The following is a 17454-nucleotide window of genomic DNA, read 5'->3' on the forward strand; positions in this document are numbered from 1 at the left end:
CACAGTGTTAGACACCTTACACGACATGTTTCGATAAAGCCAAACCATAGTTACCATAACCGTTTAAGATTATAAGGCACTTTAAGAGTATATGGTAGGCTATATCATAGAACAGCTATAAGGACATGGTTCCGAAAGCTGCAGACAGGCTCAGCTCATGCTAGAGCACCATCTCACATGTTACCAAGCACTCTGCCTCCAGGATTGTTAAGGCCTGCCATAGGAGTGGCTGATAGGTACACATGTGTCTATATGTAAGTTAGGTATAGGAATACTACACCTAAGCAAGGGGTGATTACACGACCTTGCCCCAGCTGAGTGATCAGCCAGTTGTGTCAAAATGGAAGGCCAGGCCAGGGGTGGCATAATACATGCTGCAGCCCCTGGTAGGCCTAGGGTACACCTATGCCCTGGGTACCTAGGGTACACTGTACAGGGGCCAATAAGGTGATCCTATCCAAATGGGTTATGCACCTTAAGTACATAGTATCAATTTAGAGAGAGAACAGCAGGGCTGTGGGTCTGATTAGCAGGCCCACAGCCACATCTAAGTCGAAAACCAGTAAAGCAAAAGCAAAAAGTGGGGGTGAACATAGAAAGCAGACCCTACTCTCCTACACAACCCCCCCCCAAACTTAGGGACATTAAACTAACCTTGACCAGTTGAGTCTTCATGTTCTAAGTGGAAATATCTGGAGAGTCCATCTGCATTGGCATGGTCAGTCCCAGGTCTATGTTCCACTGTGAAGTCCATCCCCTGTAGGGAAATGGACCACCTAAGAAGTTTGGGATTTTCACCCTTCATCTGATTTAGCCACAAGAGGGGCTTATGGTCTGTCTGAATCTTGAAGTGGGTGCCAAAAAAGTATGGCCTCAGCTTCTTCAGGGCCCAAACCACAGCAAAGGCTTCCCTCTCAATAGCTGACCAACGTTTCTCTCTAGGGGTCAGCCTTCTACTTATAAAAGCAATGGGCTGGTCTTGACCATCTACATTCAGTTGTGAAAGAACAGCTCCCACACCTAACTCAGAAGCATCTGTCTGGACAATGAACTCTTTGGAGTAGTCTGGACTTTTCAGAATAGGTGCACTGCACATGGCCAGGTTCAGGTCATCAAATGCTTTTTGACAGCTTACTGTCCACTGAACTTTCTTTGGCATCTTCTTGGAGGTCAAGTCATTAAGTGGTGTCACAATGGACCCATAGTTCTTAACAAACTTTCTGTAGTACCCAGTCAGGCCCAAGAAAGCTCTGACCTGAGTCTGGGTAGTTGGAGGAGTCCAGTCCTTTATGGTCTGGATCTTGCTCTCCAGTGGTTGAACCTGACCCCCACCAACTAGGTGGCCCAGGTATACAACCTTGCTCTGCCCTATCTGGCACTTAGTGGCCTTGATAGTGAGGCCTGCCTTTTGCAGGGCCTCTAAAATATTCCTCAGGTGGACCAGGTGATCCTCCCAGGTGGAGCTAAAGACAGCAATATCATCAAGATAAGCTGCACAATAATCATCCAACCCAGTAAGGACTTGATTCACCAACCTTTGGAAAGTGGCAGGTGCATTCTTCAAACCAAAGGGCATTACCACAAATTGATAATGTCCTCCTGGGGTTGAGAAAGCAGTTTTGGCCTTTGCATTCTCAGCTAGTCTGATTTGTCAGTAGCCTGCTGTTAGGTCAAATGTGCTCAAAAACTTAGCAGCTGCCAGTCTGTCAATGAGCTCATCTGCCCTAGGTATTGGGTGGGCATCTGTCCTAGTGACAGCATTGAGACCTCTGTAATCCACGCAAAACCTCATCTCTCTCTTACCATCTTGGGTGTGAGGCTTTGGCACAAGGACTACAGGACTAGCCCAAGGGCTCTCTGAAGGTTCAATGACTCCCAGCTCCAACATCTTTTGTACCTCAACTTTTATGCAGTCCCTGACATGGTCAGGTTGCCTGTAGATTTTACTCTTCACAGGCAGACCAGTGTCCACCTCATGGGTGCACCAGTTTGTCTGACTTGGGGTCAGAGAGAACATATGTCTGTAGGACTGCAGAACTTGCCTGCAGTCCTGTTGCTGATGGACAGTGAGGCTGTCAGAAAAGACCACACCATCAACTGAGCCATCATCAGGGTTCTGAGTCAACAGGTCTGGGAGAGGGTCTCTCTCTTCCTCCTGCCCCTCATCTGTAGCCATGAGTAGCCCCATGTCTGCCCTGTCAACATATGCCTTCAATCCGTTGACATGAAGCACCCTGTGGGGGCTTCTGGGAGTCCCAAGGTCCACCAAGTAGGTGACTTCTCCCTTTTTCTCAACAATAGTGTGGGGTCCAGACCATTTGTCTTGGAGTGCTGCTGGGGCCACTGGCTCCAACACCCACACTTTCTGTCCTGGCTGGTAAACAGTCAGTACAGCCTTTTGGTCATGCCAAGCTTTTTGGAGTTCTTGGCTTGCCTCAAGGTTTTTAGAAGCCTTCTTCATATACTCTGCCATCCTGGAGCGGAGACCAAGTACATAATCCACTATGTCCAGCTTGGGTTGTCTGAGAGGTCTCTCCCATCCTTCCCTTACCAAACACAGGGGTCCTCTTACAGGATGCCCAAACAAAAGCTCAAAAGGGCTGTAGCCAACCCCTTTTGTGGGACCTCTCTGTAAGCAAACAGAAGGCAGGGTAAAAGGATGTCCCATCTTCGCCTAAGCTTGTCTGGTAACCCTTTTATCATTCCCTTTAGGGTCTTGTTGAATCTCTCAACAAGCCCATTGCACTGTGGGTGATAGGGTGTGGTGAACTTGTAGTTCACACCACACTCCTTCCACATTGCAGTCAAGTATCCTGACATGAAGTTGGCACCTCTGTCAGAAATGACCTCCTCTGGAAAGCCCACTCTGGAGAATACTCCAAGCAGGGCCCTTGCCACAACAGGAGCTGTTGTGGTCCTCAGGGGAATTGCTTCTGGATACCTGGTGGCATGGTCCACTATCACCAGTATGAATCTGTGCCCAGATGCTGTTTGTGGGTCCATTGGTCCTACAATATCTATGCCCACTCTTTCAAAGGGGACCCCCACCACAGGTAGTGGTATGAGGGGGGCCTTTGTGGTGCCACCTGATTTGCCACTGGCTTGGCAGGTGACACTGGAGCGACAAAACTCCTTAGTATCTCCTGACATATGGGGCCAGTGAAAGTGAGGGACACGCCTGTCCCAAGTCTTGTTCTGGCCTAAATGTCCTGCAAGGGGAATATCATGGGCCAAGGTAAGAAGGAAGCCTCTGAACTTCAGTGGTATGACCAACCTCCTGGATGCACCAGGCTTGGGGTCTCTAGCCTCTGAATACAGTAGCCCTTCATCCCAATACACTCTATGGGTACCTTGAGCATTCCCTGCAGCCTCAGCAGCAGCCAGCTGTCTGAGGGGTTCAAGAGAGGGGCAGTCTAATTGAGCCTGCCTCAGATCTGCCCTTGAAGGTCCCCCTGTCCCAAGAAACTCAACCTGATCAGGTTCAAGTTCTTCTAGGACAGTTCCTTCAGGGCTCTCAGAATCCTCCTCCTGGGAGGGCTGATCCACCACCTGAGGCAGGGGGGAAGGCACAGCCTTAACCCTACTGCTCTTTCTCTTGGGTTGTGACTGGTCCATAGTTTCAGGATCCAGCACTTGTTCAGTGGTGCACTTTTTGGCCTGTGACCTGGTCACAGCAAGGACATGTGCATCTATCCCCAGCATTTCTGCATGGGTCCTATACTCCACTTCAGACCAAACTGAAGTTTCAAGATCATTGCCCAGTAAACACTCTACAGGAAGGTCTGAACTAACAACAACTCTCTTGAGGCCAGTTACCCCTCCCCAGGAGAAGTTAACAATAGCCACACTATGGGAGGTAGTGGCATTGCTAGCGTTGGTCACTAGGTAATTCTCACCTAGTATGATCTGTCCAGGGTCCACAAAAGCAGGTGTCACCATTGTGACACTAGCCCCAGTGTCCCTGTAGGCCTGAGCCATTCTTTGGTTGATAAAAGGAGTCTGTCTGTACTTGCTCAGGTTACTGGGGCCTACAGTAGAGGACAAAGCTAAGTCCCCATCACAGATCAGAACAGCCTGAGTAGGTATTCTGACTAGGCCAGAATCCTCCTCAGTTCCCAGGGTTAACCCTACTACACCCTTTTGCTGGGAACCACCACTTACAGCTGAACGAGGGGGTACAGTTGCCTTAGGGGCAATGGTGGCTGGGGGCTTATCCTTTTTGGTGCACTCACTAAACCAATGTGAGTTGGACTTACAATAGTTGCACCATGGTTTCTTTTGGCCTTCTTTCTTTTTATCCTTTTTGGGACCACCCTCCCCCTGAGCCTTTTGGGGGCCTGGTGAAGACTTCTGGTCTTTTTGTTTCTGATCATTACCCTTCTGGTCTGCCTTTTTCTGATCACCGCCCTAGTTCTGGTTTTTCTGCTTAACTCTAGTCCTGACCCATCTATCTGCCTTCTTTCCCAATTCTTGGGGAGAAGTCAGATCAGAATCAATCAGGTGTTGATGCAATAGCTGGTTTTGACAGTTGTTAAGGATTTGCTCTCTCATGATCAAGTTATACAATCCTGTATAGTCCTGAACCTTACTTCCCATTAGCCAGCCTTCCAGAGCCTTAGTGGCACAATCTACAAAGTCAGTCCAGTCCTGAGTCTGTGTCTTCTGGGTATCCCTGAACAACAACCTGTATTGTTCAGTGGTTAGGCCAAACCCATCAATTAGAGCACTCTTCAGGACAGTGTAATTATCTGCATCCTCATCACTAACTGTGAGGAGCTTGTCTCTACCTTTCTCAGAGAAGGAGAGCCACAAGATAGCTGCCCACTGACTTTGGGGTACCTGCTGTACTTTGCAAGCCCTCTCCAAAGCAGTTATCCATTTGTGGATGTCATCCCCACACTTGTAGGGAGGGACAATCTTGCTCAGGTTTCTATTATCATAGTGCCTGTCTCTATCCTTAGGGATATTGCTGCCACCAGTGGGTTCTGACCCACTTAACTTTTGCTCTCTAGCCAGAGCAAGCTTTTCCTTGGCAAGGGCAAGTTCTTCCCTCTGAATCCTCAGATTAGCTTCCCTCATTCTGGCTTCATGCTCCTTTCTCTCAGGGGAAGTCATTCCCCTGTGAGAGGAAACACTAGAGATGCTAGAGACATGGGAGTGGATGGATTCCCTTGAAGGGGATCTGTCCCTCCTGCTTCTCTGTGTAAGCCCACTTGGGGGTCTGTATGGGGGGACCCCATGCAAACTCCCATGTCAGCTTAGGTTAGCCTGGCTAAGTCTTCCTACTTGGCCCTGGCTGTCTACCTCTTCATCTGAAGTCCCATCTGACTCATCTGTGGTGGGTAGACCCTCCTTTGTACCAAGGGTACCTGCCTGAGAGGCTTTAAGAGCATCATACTCCTCTAGGAGTTGTCTTAGCTGAAGGAGGGTAGGGTTTGCACCCTGTTTGATTCATCTGGAGGTACACAATTGTCTCATCTCCTGAAAAGTTAGGGTATCATATCTAGAGGGGGTCTTCTGCAGACCTGACCCTCCTGAGAGAGCATCTACTTGATCTCCTCCCAGAGACATGATCTAGTGAGGGTGTGGTGTGTGCACCTACCTACACTAGTTGTTTCTACTAAACCTCTCTGGTAGTTGTAGTCAGGGTGTGTTACTCCCTTCAACCTACAACCACTAAGTCCAGTAGGACTTAAGTATTATAATCTATGTTATATGTACCTAGACAATATCTGTGTGATCTTTCAATTTAGTATCTCAAGATTACAATGGTATTACAACAGCAAGCTCAGATCCCAACCGCTGCTCACCAATGTGAGAAGTTGGCCTGATGTATGATGTCACTAGTTCTAGTGTACACCTTATATCAGTCCAAATACCCTTATGGTGATTGGTTGTAAAGTCAACCTTATAGACCAGCTATCCTAGTGGGAGCATGGACAAGAGCAGTCTTAGGCTAAACTCTGAATGGCATGTGAAGCCAGCTGTTATACCATATATAATCCCTTGAATACCAAATGAAAGGACACCACAACAGATATATATATAAAATAAAGTGTATTTATTCTAGTCAAACCCTCAGCACTCTTTATGAGATTAGAGGTAAGTACAACACAGTCTTATTTAAGCATACATTAAGTCACACAGGTAAGTAATACAGTTAGGCCCTAGGGGCCACGCAAACCATATACTAAGTAAGTGGTATAAGGACCACTGTCACGGAAATAGGATAGGCCTAGGCCTAGGGAATCGCTGGGGCTACACTATACTACCAAAGGTTAGGAAGTGGGAGGCCCACGGGATTCAGGTGCAGAGTGGAAACACTCACGCGTAATGCGTAAAAGTCGATAGAAATAGTAGTTGTTAGCAATTAACAGTTTAAGGACACTTCTAAAGCAGCTAGAGAGTCGAGACTCGGAAACTAGACCCTAGGATAGTCACTACCCTTGTGAGCACCGAAGTACCCAAGTTACCTAGCCCACAGGCTGCGGGTGCATAGGTGTGAACTTGCGTCGGGTTTCGTCGTGGACTTCTATGGATGCCTGAAGGAAAGATGCTGACAGGCAGTCAGTGAAGAGTGTCCGGTGGATCCCAAGGGTGGGATCAAGAAGAGAGGAGACCTGCAAGCAGAAGGGACAGAGTCAAGGTCACTAGCCAGTGACCACGTGGAACCAGAAAGGAACCAGGCGATGTCGTGAAGATTGCAGGTGAAGGTGAAGCTTGTCGCTGCAGCCACGAGGACCAGGGAACGTCGAGGACGACCAGGACCAGGAGGCGAGCTGTCCCACGAAGGCTCTTGCTGTCGGCGGCGTCGAAGTTGGACTAGGACTCACCAAGCCTTGGCAAGCGGAACCCACGAAGAACGGAGGACTTGCTTCTGGTGCAGACCAGGAAGGTCTGGGGTGCTTCTCTTTTTCAAAGAAGCAGGAGCCAGTCTGGAGGAGCCAAACCAGCGGTGAAGATTTCAGGATGCGTCGTCACAAAGGCCACTAGCCAGCGGGCAAGCAACCGGACAGACGCGGCAAGCAGGAAAATGCAGAAGGGCCCCACGCAGGACTCGTGGAGTGTGGGGGGCTGGTCTTCAGTGCAGATGGTGCTTGGGGGTGGGGCTTCTCAATCCCCGGTGCACAACTTCGAGGGTGCCTCAGAAGCTGCGCTTGAAGATACTAGCCACTTTTCCCAGGTAGCCGGTCCCACGTCTCTCGTCGCCTCCACGGATCTCAGCTCTGCTGTGGATGTGGATCAGGGTCGGAGAAGTCTGGAAGTCAAGGCTCTGGTCGGGCTCTGCAGTCGATCCCTCGTAGAACTTTAGCAAAGCAAAGGGTAGTCTCTTGATGGTGCCTGTTTGCACAGGGTAGCCACTCCTTGGCCACAAGGGAGATTCTTCAGTCTTCTTCTTTCGTCGAATGTCGAAGGTCCAGAGTTTCTGTTCAAGTTGCAGGTTCAGGATAATCTAAAGTCTTGAGGCCCAACTCCCACTCTTATACTAATCTGGGGGGCTGGGATACCTGCTAGGTCACGCCTTATGGGTGGGACCTGGGAGGGGGTGGTTACACCCACTTCCCTTTGTCCAGTTTCGCGCCAGAGCTGGGGCTGGAGTGCCCCAGTGCCGGTTTGAACTGGACTATGCAAGGAACACCTTGTGTGCCCCAGGCATGTCTCATTCCTTTCAGCCCACCCTGCCCCAATACACTAAAGGCTGTCTGGGGAGGTGCTAGCACCTCCCCAAGCAGGAAACCTATTGTCCAGGCCTCCCTGGCTGGGATCACTCCCAGCAGCAGGAGGTCAGACTTGTGTCGTGACAGCAGCATCCATTTTGTGATGCTGAGGCTTTGGTCAGAGGCTAACAGTAAAGTATGATTTCAACATGTCTTTCCCTCTAGAAGGGGGGAATAATATCCTCATGTCCAGAAATGGCATGGGGGTATTATTCCACAGTGTTAGACACCTTACACGAAATGTTTCGATAAAGCCAAACCATAGTTACCATAACCGTTTAAGATTATAAGGCACTTTAAGAGTATATGGTAGGCTATATCATAGAACAGCTATAGGGACATGGTTCCGAAAGCTGCAGACAGGCTCAGCTCATGCTAGAGCACCATCTCACATGTTACCAAGCACTCTGCCTCCAGGATTGTTAAGGCCTGCCATAGGAGTGGCTGATAGGTACACATGTGTCTATATGTAAGTTAGGTATAGGAATACTACACCTAAGCAAGGGGTGATTACACGACCTTGCCCCAGCTGAGTGATCAGCCAGTTGTGTCAAAATGGAAGGCCAGGCCAGGGGTGGCATAATACATGCTGCAGCCCCTGGTAGGCCTAGGGTACACCTATGCCCTGGGTACCTAGGGTACACTGTACAGGGGCCGATAAGGTGATCCTATCCAAATGGGTTATGCACCTAAAGTACATAGTATCAATTTAGAGAGAGAACAGCAGGGCTGTGGGTCTGATTAGCAGGCCCACAGCCACATCTAAGTCGAAAACCAGTAAAGCAAAAGCAAAAAGTGGGGGTGAATATAGAAAGCAGACCCTACTCTCCTACACCGTGTCTTTAATGAAATCCAGATTCTCTAGTCATGTTAATAGGAGAATCGCAATTTCATTACAAGACCGGAGGCTACATTATGCATGTTGGTAGCCATGAAGTACTACATCCGACATGTGTTCAATAGGTCGATTCCTTGAACTATTCGGGCGCCATCTTGCCCACAGGGGTACAGATGTTTTGATAGGAAATCTTCCATGTTATCTGTTACATATTCCACTAAACATTTAGGTCCCTCCAGAACTATTGATATGATTTCTCTGTACCTCACCTCCCAAGCCAACCTGTTGATGGATGAAATAGGGATTTTTCCAAGTTGACTGGAGAAAGGGTTGGTGTTCTAGTGCCATCGGAATGGTAAAGTAGGCGTCTTTGAGGTCTAATTTCACCAACCAGTCTCCTTTCAAGAGAAGGTCCCTGAGAAGGTGAATACCTTCCATTTTGAAATGTCTGTAAACTAAATATTTGTTCACCTCTCGAAGATTTATCACTGGTCTCCATCCTTTGTCCTTTTTTTGAACTAAGAAAAGGGTGCTGATAAATGTTTTTAAGTACCTGGGAACCTGTATAATAGCTCCTTTTTTGAGCATTGAAGAGATTTCCTCTTCGACGATCTTCTGATGGTCAACAGAAAGAATTAAAGGATTCGGGGGATGAGATTGAAAGGGGATTTCTAAAAAGTCTATTTTGAAACCCTGGACGGTCTCTAGAACCCAAGGATCTTGAGTTAGGGACTCCCAAACGTGGTAGAATAGTTTTAGTCTGCCCCCTACTTGGGAAGAAGAGGGGAGAGGAGGAAGACTTACTTGCAGGACTGGAGAAGTTTGGATTTCCACGGGATCTGTAGCCTCTATTACGAGGTCCTCCTCTGGCTCGACGGGTGTAGAATTGTTGATTTGAGGGGTAGAAGCCTCTACCAGAACCTCTGAAGGATGAGAAGGGCCGCTGGGAATTGCGGCCGGAAAAACGGCCCCTTCTTCCGGCCTGTCCAAAAAGGTTTGTGCTGAAGACACGCTTCATATTTGATTGAGCCCTGTCGAGGGCGGTAAAGGTGGCGACATATTTGCCGATTGACTTGATCATGTCTTGTCCGAAGAGAAGACCGTTAGGATTATCAGAAGGTTCTTTTTCTGCCAGGTCGCTGAGTTTGGGATTGATCTTTGTCAGGATAGTTCTCCTCCTTTCGATGTTCAGACTCGAGTTCGCATTACCAAGGAGGACAATAGCTCTTTGGCTCCATCCGCGAATAAGGTTAGTATCGAGAGGCGTATTTGAAATGTGTGACTCCTCTGCTAGGTCTAGGATCCTGGTGAGGGGGCCGAGCACGTCAAGGAGGTGGTCTTGGCAGCCCTTAAGTGCTCTCTCCAGACCTCTTCTAGGGTCTACTCTTTTCCCAGTTTAAATAGGAATTTTATTAGGTCGGGGTCGAGGTCGGGGGTTTGAGAGACCTTATCATGAATTGTGGGTCTCGGGCACTCTGATCTGAGAGTATTTCTAGTTTCTCTTTCCAGAGAGTTCCTTAGCCATCTCCTGATGAATTTAGAGACGTGTTCTTGAGGGAACCACTTTGAGCTGTTAGGGTGGGAAATAGTTAGGGGGGGAGAACATTTCTTCTCCTAAGGGATTGAGAATAATGTTATCGGAAGAAGAGGGGGATTCACCTTTGCCAAAATTATCTAGATCTTGGTCTGGGTCGTCAAGATCCAAGACGAAGTCATCATAGGGGTTGTGGAAATTTTCTTCCTCTGAATCAGAGCCTGCGTCATCCTTCCCGTCATAACGGGTTGTACCGCGAAGGATACCAGTCAAGTTTGTGCCGCTAGGGGCACCCATCAAGTTTATGCCGCGAGGGGCACCGTTCTCGTTTGAGGCGCGAGGGCCTCCCGACATAGATGAGGTGCTAGGACCTGCTAGGTCAACTGAGGTGCTACGACCTCCTGTGCTGTAATCAGCAGGATGTTCGCAGTATTTTGATTTTTTATTCTTTTTTCCGTGAGTTATGGTGTCGTAGGTAGGGTCATCCTGACCAGAGGGGAGAGATCTTTTGCAAGACATGACTTCTTTAAAGGTAGATAGCATGCAGTATCGCATTTCTTTTTGAAGGAATTGTTTAAAGGAATCATTATTATGGAGGGGTGAACTAGCAGTAGCATCATCCGAGTCAAGGTCTGACATTTGGCTGGTAAAGAGGTAAGATAGTTAAATACTAAGGATTTAAGATAGATTATTATTTATAAATTATTAAATTTTTTAAAATATATTTTTTAAAGTTCTATTTATTTTAATTAATTAATTCGATTAATATTAAATCTCCCCCTTTTTTTTTTTTTTTTTGGAGATGGCAAGGCTGGAGAAATGAATTATTAATAATTGAATTGAATAGCCTGTTTCGTTATTGAGAAGAATTAACTTGAATTGCTGACGAGCGTTTTCTGGCAGCAGCTGATCCGAGCGGAGTAACTGAATCTCTCGCTCGAGATCAGCTGTTGCCAGGGGGACATCAGAGTTAGACGAAAGAGCCTTAGATACAGGCTTGTGAACGTGCACCGTTCTTAAGGTGCATTCCTCAAAGGCAGCGACGGGCTCGCTTGGATGCACGCGAGCGCGTCGTCTCGTCGAGCTCAGGCAAAGATTGGGGATAAATGGCCAAAAACTGCTCCCTATAGATAAACGCGATCGAGCGCGTTGCAACGGGCCAAGAAAGGGAAGGTCTCGCGAGGTAAAGCGGACAAAGATTTATCTATTTAAAAACGAAAATAATCAGTGAAGTACAACTGTGGGTGAGGGAAGGACAACCTCAATAGGAAGTCGATGGGAGGGGGGCTAGGGGAAAGGGGGGGTAGAGCCCCTAGTCGGAAGCGCATAGAGCGGGTTAGATGGGGAAAAGATAACATACGAGAGAAATGGGTACAACATTCAGCATAAAAATCAAAGGGCAACCAAGATGAAAGGTAGACCCCTACTTTTTCCCTTCTTTAAGTCCAGACAAAGTCTTAAGGACAGTAGCAATAAGAGAGTTATAGAAATGTTACTTATCTGTCTGTGAGCCACATTTAAAAGAGGCAGTCTGTTTGTGTCTCATGCCATTTGTATCCTGATCACTACATTCTAGAACTGTTCTTTCTTTGTGATGTAGTGCGGCTGTCTGTGACTGCATTAAAAGGATTAATGCATAATGTAGCCTCCGGTCTTGTAATGAAATCACCCCTTGCTTAGGTGTAGTATTCCTATACCTACCTTATATATAGACACATGGGTAACCTATCAGTCACTCCTATGGCAGGCCTTAACAATCCTGAAGGCAGAGTGCTTGGTAACATGTGAGATGGTGCTCTAGCATGAGCTGAGCCTGTCTGCAGCTTTCGGAACCATGTCCTTATAGCTGTTCTATGATATCGCCTACCATATACTCTTAAAGTGCCTTATAATCCTCGCGGTTATGGTAACTATGGTTTGGCTTTATCAAAACATGTCGTGTAAGGTGTCTAACACTTTGGAATACTACCCCCACCCCATTTCTGGTGATGAGGATAGTATTCCTCCCTTCTAGAGGGAGAAGACATGTTGAAGACCTACTACCCGGTTAAAGTTAACCAGAGCCCCAGCATCACAAAATGGATGCTGCTGCCACAGACACAAGTCTGACCTCCTGCTGCTGGGAGTCCTTCCAGTGAGGAAGGCTTGGACAATAGGTTTCTTGCCTTGGGAGGTGCTAGCACCTCCCTAGACAGGCCTTAGTGTATTGGGGCAGGGAGGGATGAATGAAACGAGACACTGCCTGGGGCACACAAGGTGTCCCATGCATAGTCCGGTTCAAACCGGTGCTGGGGCACTCCAGCCCCAGTCCTGGCATGAAACTGGACAAAGGGAAGGGGGTGTAACCACCCCCCTCCCTGGTCCCACCCATAGGAGGGACCTAACAGGTAACCCAGCCCCCCAGATTAGTATAAGAGTGGGAGCTGAGTCCCTAGGACTTTGGATTATCCTGATAACGGAACTTGAACAGAAACTCTGGACCTTCGACATTCGACTACGGAAGAAGACTGAAGAATCTCCCTTGTGGCCAAGGAGTGACCACCCTGTGCAAACAGGCACCGTCAAGCGACCTGCCGTTTGCTTTGCCTAAGTTCTACGAGGGACCGACTGCAGAGCCCGACCAGCGCCTTGACTTCCAGACTTCTCCGACCCTGATCCACATCCACAGCAAAGCTGAGATCCGTGGAGGCGACGAGACACGTGGGACCGGCTACCTGGGAAAATTGGCTACTTGCTTCCAGCGCAGCTTCTGAGGTACCCTCGAAGTTGTGCTCTAGAGATTGAGAAGCCCCAACCCCGAGCACCATCTGCACCGAAGATCAGCCCTCCACACTCCACGAGTTCTGCGTGGGGCCCTTCTGCATTTTCCTGCTCGACGCATCTGTCCGGTTGCTTGCCCGTTGGCTAGTGACCTCTGCGATGGCGAACCCTTGACTTTTCACCGCTGGTTTGGCTCCTCCAGACTGGCCCTTGCTTCCCTGTGAAAGAGAAGCACCTCAGGCCTTCCTGGTCTGCAACAGAAGCGAATCCTTCATTCTGCGTGGGTTGCGCTTGCCAAGGCTTGTTGGGTCCAAACTCGACATCAACGCCGCCGACAGCAAGAGCCCTCGTGGGACAGCTCGCCTCCTGGTTCTGGTCATCCTCGACACCTCCTGGTACCCGTGGCTGCTGCGACAAGCTTCACCTGCATCTTCACAAAATCGCCTCGTTCCTTCCTGGTTCCGTCCCGGCTCCTGGCTGGTGACCTAGACTCTGTCCCCTCTGCTTGCAGGTATCCTCCTTCTTGATTCCATCCTTGGAATCCACCGAACACTCTTCACTGACTGCCTGTCAGCATCTTTTCTTCAGGCATCCATAGGAGTCGACGACGAAACCCGACGCAAGTTCACACCTATGCACCCGCAGCCCGTGGGCTAGGTAACATGAGTACTCCGGTGCTCACAAGGGTATTCACTATCCTAGGGTCTAGTTTCCAAGTCTCTACCCACTCTCTATTACTCTCTACTACTCACTCTCTACTACTCTCTCTCTACTACTCTCTCTCTACTACTCACTCTCTACACTCACTATCTACATCTCTCTACTACTCGTTCTGTAATACTCACTCTATACTACTCTCTACTACTCACTCTCTACTACTTACTCTCTGCTACTCACTAGTACTCACTCTCTACTACTCTACTACTCACTCTACTACTCTCTCTACTACTCACTCTTTACTACTCACTACTACGCACTTTCTACTACTCTTTCTATACTACTCTCTCTCTACTACTCACTCTCTACTACTCACTCTACTACTCTCTACTACTCTCTCTCTACTACTCTCTCTCTACTACTCACTCTCTACTAGTCGCTCTCTACTACTCTTTCTCTACTACTCACTCTCTATTACTCTCTACTACTCTCTCTCTACTACTCACTCTCTACTACTTACTCTCTACTACTCTTAATCACTCTCTACTTCTCTCTACTATTCTTTCTCTACTACTCACTCTCTACTACTCTCTACTACTCACTCTCTACTACTCACTCTCTACTAATTTCTACTACTCTCTCTACTACTCACTCTGTACTTACTCACTCTCTACTACTCTCTACTACTCACTCTTTACTACTCACTCTCTACTACTCACTCTCTGCTACTCTCTACAACCCACTCTACTACTCACTCTACTACCCACTCTACTACTCACTCTCTGCTACTCACTCTCTACTACTTTGTACTACTCTTTCTCTACTACTCACTCTATAGTACTCTGTACTACTCTCTCTCTACTACTCACTCTCTACTACTCTCTCTCTGCTACTCTAACTCTATCTCTACTACTCACTCTCTACTACTCACTCTCTACTACTCACTACTACTCTTTCTCTACTACTCACTCTCTACTAGTCTCTACTACTCTCTCTCTACTACTCTCTCTACTACTCACTCTCTACTACTCTCTACTACTCACTCCTACTCACTCTCTACTACTCTCTCTCTGCTACTCTCTCTCTACTACTCACTCTCTACTACTCACTCTCTACTACTCACTACTACTCTTTCTCTACTACTCACTCTCTACTACTCTCTACTACTCTCTCTCTACTACTCACTCTCTACTACTCTCTACTACTCCCTCTCTACTACTCACTCTCTACTACTCACTCTCGACTACTCTTACTCACTCTCTACTACTCTCTACTACTCTTTCTCTACTACTCACTCTCTACTACTCACTCTCCACTACTTACTCTCTACTACTCTCTACTACTCTTTCTCTACTGCTCACTCTCTACTAGGGGTGGGCAGAAAACTAGGCTCCGTCAGCGTAGCAGATAAAGCCAGCCACTCCGGCCCGGCCCCTGCTTCTGATAGCAGCCAGGCCAGGGAGAGCCTCCCCGGGCCACGGTGGACACCCTTCCCCAGCGCCCGGACCCTCGGCTGGCTTGCAGGACGGGGGTCTCCCGCACCCCGGGGGCCCGACGGTCGGAGCACAAGCCCCGGGCCCGGTCCCAGCTTCAGAACCCTAGCCAGGCCGGGGAGAGCCTCCCTGGGCCCCGGTGGACACACTTCCCCAGCGCACGGACCCTCGGCTGGCTTGCAGGACGGGGGGCTCCCGCTCCCTGGGACACTGGGACGCAGCACAAGCCCCGGACCCGGGCCCAGCTTCCGAACCCTAGCCAGGCCAGGGAGAGCCTCCCCGGGCCAAGGTGGACACCTATCCCCAGCGCATGGACCCTCGGCTGGCTTGCAGGACGGGGGGCTCCCACACCCTGGGACACTGGGACAGAGCACAAGCCCCTGGTCCGGGCCAAGCTTCCGAACCCTAGCCAGGCTGGGGAGAGCCTCCCCGGGCCACGGTGGACACACTTCCCCAGCGCCCGGACCCTCGGCTGGCTTGCAGGACGGGGGGCTCCCGCATCCCAGGGGCCTGCCGGACGGAGCACAAGCCCCGGGCCCGGTCCCAGCTTCAGAACCCTAGCCAGGCCGGGGAGAGCCTCCCTGGGCCCCGGTGGACACCCTTCCCCAGCGCACGGACCCTCGGCTGGCTTGCAGGACGGGGGGCTCCCGCTCCCTGGGACACTGGGACGGAGCACAAGCCCGGACCCGGGCCCAGCTTCCGAACCCTAGCCAGGCCAGGGAGAGCCTCCCCGGGCCACGGTGGACACCCTTCCCCAGCGCATGGACCCTCGGCTGGCTTGCAGGACGGGGGGCCCCCGCACCCTGGGACACTGGGACGGAGCACAAGCCCCTGGTCCGGGCCAAGCTTCCGAACCCTAGCCAGGCTGGGGAGAGCCTTCCCGGGCCACGGTGGACACCCTTCCCCAGCGCCCGGACCCTCGACTGGCTTGCAGGACGGGGGCTCCCGCACCCCGGGGGCCTGCCGGACGGAGCACAAGCCCCGGGCCCGGTCCCAGCTTCAGAACCCTAGCCAGGCCGGGGAGAGCCTCCCTGGGCCCCGGTGGACACCCTTCCCCAGCGCACGGACCCTCGACTGGCTTGCAGGACGGGGGGCTCCCGATCCCTGGGACACTGGGACGGAGCACAAGCCCCGTACCCGGGCCCAGCTTCCGAACCCTAGCCAGGCCAGGGAGAGCCTCCCCGGGCCACGGTGGACACCCTTCCCCAGCGCCCGGACCCTCGGCTGGCTTGCAGGACGGGGGTCTCCCGCACCCCGGGGGCCCGCCGGTCGGAGCACAAGCCCCGGGCCCGGTCCCAGCTTCAGAACCCTAGCCAGGCCGGGGAGAGCCTACTTGGGCCCCGGTGGACACACTTCCCCAGATCACGGACCCTCGGCTGGCTTGCAGGACGGGGGGCTCCCGCTCCCTGGGACACTGGGACGCAGCACAAGCCCCGGACCCGGGCCCAGCTTCCGAACCCTAGCCAGGCCAGGGAGAGCCTCCCCGGGCCAATGTGGACACCTATCCCCAGCGCATGGACCCTCGGCTGGCTTGCAGGACGGGGGGCTCCCACACCCTGGGACACTGGGACGGAGCACAAGCCCCTGGTCCGGGCCAAGCTTCCGAACCCTAGCCAGGCTGGGGAGAGCCTCCCCGGGCCACGGTGGACACCCTTCCCTAGCGCCCGGACCCTCGGCTGGCTTGCAGGACGGGGGGCTCCCACACCCCTGGGGCCTGCCGGACGGAGCACAAGCCCCGGGCCCGGTCCCAGCTTCAGAACCCTAGCCAGGCCGGGGAGAGCCTCCCTGGGCCCCGGTGGACACCCTTCCCCAGCGCATGGACCCTCGGCTGGCTTGCAGGTCGGGGGGCTCCCGCTCCCTGGGACACTGGGATGGAGCACAAGCCCTGGACCCGGGCCCAGCTTCCGAACCCTAGCCAGGCCAGGGAGAGCCTCCCCGGGCCACGGTGGACACCCTTCCCCAGCGCATGGACCCTCGGCTGGCTTGCAGGACGGGGGGCCCCCGCACCCTGGGACACTGGGACGGAGCACAAGCCCCTGGTCCGGGCCAAGCTTCCGAACCCTAGCCAGGCTGGGGAGAGCCTCCCCGGGCCACGTTGGACACCCTTCCCCAGCGCCCGGACCCTCGGCTGGCTTGCAGGACGGGGGGCTCCCGCACCCCGGGGGCCTGCCGGACGGAGCACAAGCCCCGGGCCCGGTCCCAGCTTCAGAACCCTAGCCGGGCCGGGGAGAGACTCCCTGGGCCCCGGTGGACACCCTTCCCCAGCGCACCGACCCTCGGCTGGCTTGCAGGACGGGGGCTCCCGCTCCCTGGGACACTGGGACGGAGCACAAGCCCCGGACCCGGGCCCAGCTTCCGAACCCTAGCCAGGCCAGGGAGAGCCTCCCCGGGCCACGGTGGACACCCTTCCCCAGCGCCCGGACCCTCGGCTGGCTTGCAGGACGGGGGGCTCCC

The sequence above is a fragment of the Triturus cristatus genome, unplaced genomic scaffold (genome assembly GCF_964204655.1).
Source record: "Triturus cristatus unplaced genomic scaffold, aTriCri1.1 SCAFFOLD_199, whole genome shotgun sequence".
NCBI lineage: Eukaryota > Metazoa > Chordata > Amphibia > Caudata > Salamandridae > Triturus > Triturus cristatus.